Raw genomic sequence first — 6,548 nt, forward strand, 5'->3', positions numbered from 1 at the left:
CACTGTGGAGAGGACAGAATGCCGAAGCACTGAAGTAGGGGAGGGCCAGAGGCACAGCAGGAGGGGCTTCCTGTGGAGCAAAGGCAAGTGCAGTAGAAGGGGGAGGTCAGGTACGAAGCAGCCTGCATTGGCTGTGCAGAGGGGCCCCTAAGGAGAACAGCCACCATCCATCAGGCCTTTGTGCAAGGTCCCACTGTGTGAAGTGCCTTTCATGCCCATTGACCAATTGGTCCCTGAAAATAAAAATCATTCCCAGAAAAAGGAAAACTAACAAGAGTCAACACCATTTTTAGGAGCATGGACTGTGAAAACATCAATAGGATGCCATCACTAGGACCTTTGGTTCTGGGTCCAAACGAGGGCAATGAGAGCATCTAGCAGGGATGGAAGACACAAAGGGAAGGATAGGGAGAAGTTTGTGTATCTGAAGCCATTAGTGAGCTAGTTGTGTGTGTGTATGTGTCCATGCACATGTCCTGCATCTTTGTGCATACGTATTTTGTATTTGCATTTGTATGAGTGTTGTTCATCTTCATACATGTGCATCTGTGTGGATGTGTATAGATAGGAACATGTGTGTTGTGTGCATATGTGTGGTCTCTGTAAGTGCATTTCTATGTATGCATGGCTCTGGTCCCTGTGTTTGTCCCCATGTGCATGTGTATGTTTGTACATGAATGTTGATTTCCTGCAAGGGCACAGATGTGTGCATGTATCTGTGCGAGTGATCATTATCAGTAGTTGCAGGCATGAGCCCTAGAAAACAGCATGTATGTGGCTGAGTACAAATCCCAGCCCATCATTGCCTGCAGAAGCTCCTCAGGGCCACATGTTCTCTGGGTTGTGGCTTGTGAATATGGTGAGAACTGAGATTTTGATCATGGCCTAGAGAATCTAGGGACATCCTTGGTGACAGGAAGATGCTACTGGCTCAGAGGCAGCGTGCTCCATAAGAAAGGACGAGGAGGTGAGAAATCAGCCATCCCCCTCAATGGGGCATGATGTGTCAGGATAAGTGATCACAAGGCCTTTACACTCCACCTAGAGGGTCTTACTCCAGGATGAAGAATGCTTGATAATAAAGTCAACTTCCTATCTTGGAGTTAAATTGACTCCACCCAGGCATGGGTGCTGCGTGCGTGGGGCATGGGGCCTGCAAGTTGAAACTCTTATTCTCTGCCCTAGTGGGACCAGCTCCAATGAGCTTTGCATATCATTTGTGGGAGCAGTGGGAGGCAAAGCCACGTGAGACATTCGGTATTGGCCAGGATGGGGTTGGACAGGCTTAGGCCCATGTTGGGTAGGAAGGGATGCCTCTACTCCCTCCCTGTTTTCCAGGTCTAGGGCCCTGAAGTTTTTGTCTGAAGTCTGTCAGTGGCCTAGATGCTATACCTAGTGTTGCAGGTAAGGGGACCTAGGACCGGGAGGGTTACAAGGAGGGGGTCTTGCAAGGTGAGGGAGGGCCAGTGGGGTGGGGCCTGTGAGGTAGAACAGGCCACTCCTCCCCTGCAGCATGGGGGTTGCATTGAGGAACTTGCAGACGCTTGTTGACCCTAGGCCTGCTGAAGAGCCCAGATGCAGGCTGCCCTTCCATTTTAGGTACTAAAATCCTTCCCTGGTGACTCTAGCCAAAGAAAATGTGTAGATGGTCTACTGCTTCACTTTGATGCCCATCTTCTTTTCGCTCCTCACGTTCAGGCTTGTCAGCTAGTCATGCCTCCTCACTAAGAGTCCCAGTACCATCACTAGTCCCAGTCCCAGTCTGCATGATCCTACACTACCCACCCTCTTCTCCTACAAGGGAACTGCTTCTGGCCACATCCCTGCCCAGCTGGCTCCCTGCACTAGGCAACCAGGCCAAGCCTTACTTACACAGCTTGCCAGTCTGTGCAGCAAAGACGGGGCAGAGGTTGGAGGGATCTTAATGGCATGCCTTGGCTTGGTCCCCTTCTCAGTCACACCCAGTGCCTTCTCCAGCAAGCATTTTATGCTGGACACTGTCCCCACCCTCCTAGAGCCATCCGTGGCCCTCAAATCCAACTTTTCGCCTCCTGTCCACTCTCATATACTCCAGTTGCCTTCTTCCAGCCTCTCCCCAAAGACTCTGTGTTATTTGAGGGTCATGACAGGGCATCCCAGCATCTGAGTGCCCAGATGAAATCTCCCCTAATGCCCCTGACTTCCTGAGCAGCTTAAGCCTTAGATCAGCTCTTGACATTCTTCATCCTGGAGTAAGACCCTCTAGGTGGAGTGTAAAGGCCTTGTGGTCACTTATCCTGACACATTCCTATTTGCAAGGTAAGAGAAGCGAGTCTGGACAGAATTGTGACCATATAGCTAACTAGAATCAGCCACTAGATTAAAAAAGTGAGCTAATGTGATTTAAATATGAAGTATCCTCCAAACACTCATTTACTGAGGTAGCTGATGACATCGGTGGATTAATCCACTGATGAGCTCATAGTTGACTGTGCTGTTAGGAGATGAGGCCTGTTTGGAGGAGGTGAGATACTGGGGGTGTGACTTCAACAATGTATTTTTGTCCCAAGCGTCTTCCTTTCTTGTTGCCTCTTTCCAATCTTCTGTCCTTTCTGGCTGCTACAGAGTTATTGGCTTTCCCCTACCATAAGGTTCGTTCTTAGAACCAATTAACCTTTAGCTGAAATCCCTAAAACTACAAACCCAAAAAACATTTTTTCTCCATTATGTTGTACTTGTCAGCTGTTTTGTCTCAGCATCAGAAAGCTTAGAACAGTAGCTGGTCAAGGAGGGGCAGTATCCTGTCTTAGCTGTATACAAAGCCATTCTTCCAGGCCTCAGAATCTGGCACATCATCTTCCAGAATCCCTAACCCCTGCTTAGACCAAAGTAAGGGTCTATGAGGCCTGGAGGGTCCTTACGGGAGGTCCATGAGTCAGTGGGCATCATTCAGAGGTTTAGAAACACTTAGACTTCAGCCAAATCTAGGTGTACAAATAAGCCTGTGTGTATAGCTCAGGATAAGGAACAAGGCCAAGTGCCAGTTGTAGACTAAAACCAAGCCAGGACCAAGTGCATACTGAGGTGAGCCAGGTCCAGACAAGGTCAAAGGACAAGGTAAAGACCAGGGCCCACCAAGGCCTAGGTGAGCCCTACACAAGCTCAACCAATGGCTGTGACATGCAATGAGGTACAGTCATGCAGAGATGGCTTCTGGGTTCTCTGTCACATGCAGGTAATGGATCCTCCTGGGCCACCAGACTCTTGACCATTGGTCTACAGATGTTTTAGCTCTGTGGCTACCATCATGGAAGTCACCCAGGTACACTGTGGGGTGAGTTCTGATGTCTTCTCTTGGTGACATTCTGTAAGGCACTGGAGATCCTGGATGTTGGGGTCTAGGATAGGTTTTGTCTTTTGTCACAAACATGGCTGCAAACTCAGCCCCTAACCAAGGACCAAGGCTGCAAATGAGAGACATACCGATGGGAACAGTGCCAGAAAAAGTGGTTTGAGGAGGCAACTCTGACATGAGAAGGAAGAAGTGGTTAATGAAAGATACATAAAAGTAGAGGCAAAGACAGTGTTGGCTCCTGCTGGAAATGTGGCCACAAGTGTATCTGATACTGATAGATGAGGTGAAGGCTAAGTCTGGCCTGTGGTGAGGGGTGGAACAGTGGTGTGTGCCATGTGCAGTGCTTCATTCTCCCTGGATGACACTGGGCAGGTGTCTCAGCCTCCCTTTCTACTTGCCCAACCTGCTGTGGGCCCCTCTCCATCCTCCCTGCACTTCAGCTCTACTTGGGGGCTCCAGTGCCTTAAGTCCCCCACATCCCCTTCATGCTAGAGAGCTTGGCCCTCTTGCCTTAGCAGTGGGTACTGGGCTGCTGCCATCCACCTCCCATGGCCTGGGAAGGCTAAGGCTGTCTTTGCAGAGCTTTAGTGCTTACCTGGAGGCCATGTCCAACTCTTCATAGGCCCTTGGTCCCTGTGTCTCCTCGTGCCAGAAGGGTTGGACCAGTCCCTGGGGGCACAGGGTAGACACAAGTCATCCAGCTTGGCAAAGGGGTGTGGCCCTGAGCCCAGATGCTCAGCTTTAACGGTGTGAGTGGGACAGGCTCTGCATTGATCCCTTCTCTGTGCTGCATATTCTCAGTCCCATCTCTGTGGCTCACTTGTCCTCCATGTCTTTCTCTGGGAGACCCTGGGAGAAGCCCGTAGAAGTGTCAATTGCTCTCCTCCTTGCAGCCTCCAGGTGGTACTAGGGGTGAGCAGGAGCAGGAGGGAGCTGAGGGACCTGGTTCCAGAGGGGACTGACTGAGCCTGGAGGAGTGGGAAGGATGAGAAGGAAATGGGGAGTGGCAGTGTTGACACTCCTCAGGTCCTAGGCCTGGAGTGAAGTGCCAGATACAGGGCAGGAGCTTGGCCTTACTGGTCCCAGTGCCCGGGTACCCAGGTTAGGCCTCCACCTCTGCACACAAATCCACCAGGTTACTGACATGTGCTACAGATGCGGTCACTAGCCTGCCATGATCCAGGTCTTGCTGCCTCCCAACCTCAGCTGCTCTGGCTTGTGAGAATCCTAAACTTCAGGCCTGCCCCTGAGTTGGGCACCTCCTGCCCAGCCCCGACCTCTCCTGCTGCTGCCTGCTGTGCTTGGCCCACACAGAACCTCCTTCCACAGTGCAGACCCTGCCTCTGCCCCTGCCCTCGCCTTCAGGGCACCCAGCCTGCTGACCTGGCTCTTATCTCAGACACTGTCCAAGTTCTCTGTACACTTCAAGGTTCCCTGCAACCTGGGCCTGTGCTGTTCCAGCTTCAGGGTCTCTTCAGTCCCCTCTGGATTTCCTATCAGGAGCTGGGGACCTTCTCCACCTAACAGCAAGTCAGCTATAGCACCCTCATGATCCAGTCACCTTCTAAACAATAAGACATCGGGGAGGGGGCAGTTAGCTCTAAACCATAGAGGATTGTGGGGAATGGTCTGGTGCTGCATGTCCCTCCTGATCCTGTAGCCCACACACATGGAGAGAGGGTTGCTCCCCTCCCACTGTGTGGATGGCTCCTTTCCTGGTTTTTCTCTAGCAGGTGCAGGTGTTCCCAGTTGCCTATGGTGTCACCAAAGTCCAGAGTCCTCTGGGCGTATGCATATGAGGGGCACCCATCGCCCTTAGGCTTTTGACCTCGGAGCCCCGCTGTGGAGCCATGCAGAGCTGCAATTCACTAGAATATTGAGGCGGGGGGGTTGCCAAGTTGCCATCCCTGCCAAGGAAACTGTCACTCTTTCCCCCTTGCTAACAGGCTGCAGTGAACCTTACGGAAGGCGCCTACACTGGCAGGCAGCTGTGCTGGGCCTGGATCCTCCAGCAGCCAGTGCTTGGCCTGTGGCTTACATCAGCCTGGGAGCAGGAGGTCCAGGAAGACCCTCCCACCCTATCAAGGAGGCAGTGAGGATGGGCCTTTGATGTCCCCAGAGTCACACTGTGGTAGACAGAATACCGGTGGTGGGAGTGCTGGGATGGTGAAAATGCCATTTGTCTAGTGAGAACCAGTGTCAAGTATACCTCCAGGGATGTGTGTGTATCAAACTCACCAATTATTCCCAAACCTTAGGAAGCAGGTGCTACTGTGAGACCCAAATTACAGATAAGGAAGTTGAGGCTCCGAGATGTTAAATAACTTGCCCAACATTGCATAGCTACTAATTGATAGAGCTGGTCAGAATCAGGCACTCCAGATCTGGGTTTCCCTCTTCTCATCACTGAGTAAAGGAATGAGAATCTCAAAGCACACAGCGTGGCTGGGATTTGACTTCACCCCACAGGAAATAGAGCACCAGGGATGGCTTTGAGTCAGTGTGCCTTAGGAAGCTGGTGTCTCTCTCCTAGGCAAAGCTCATTGTGGTTTTTGTCTCATTTAATTCCCATAATCACTCTAGGTGAATCCCTTTGATCCCCACAGGACTTGAGTTAAGTGATCCATGCTGAGATGACTAATGTGGCTCTGGGCCTGCTGAGAATGAGCATTGGAGTTCAAGTCAAAGTACTTAGGATCTGGAAGGATGAGTCTTAACCCCACTTGGTGTTGACTCATGCCAGGGAAATTGTGACACACTCTTCCACCTCCTTCACTACCACTGCTGCTATGTAACTAGCACTGCTATCTCTGTCTCCACCATCTCCATCATTAACATCCCTATCATCTCCCTCACCATCACCTCCACCACCATCCTCAGCACCATCACCACCATTATCACTCCCTCTGGTGAAGAGCAAGAGCTACCCTGTCATAGGGTTGTTGTGAGAAGTAAATGAGTTAACGCATAGAATGCATATAGATGCAGCTCTGCTCTTCTTCGCATTTTTGTAGCTACTGAAGCTGAATGGTTTCTCTTACACTGAGTTTCATCCTCTCTCCTTTCCATACACTTAAATTCCATTCAATACACTTTAATACCTTGTGCATGGAGGATCTCCTTTCCTAAGCAATGGTCACACTGGTAAAATCTGTATGATGACACTAGTTTGCAATTCTGGTCTGCTGAAGGCTTGCAACTCACAGAGCAAGGC

This window comes from Heterocephalus glaber, unplaced genomic scaffold (genome assembly GCF_053883595.1).
Source record: "Heterocephalus glaber isolate CG9 unplaced genomic scaffold, H.glaber_assembly_v1.0 deba00000281, whole genome shotgun sequence".
Taxonomy (NCBI): Eukaryota; Metazoa; Chordata; class Mammalia; order Rodentia; family Bathyergidae; genus Heterocephalus; species Heterocephalus glaber.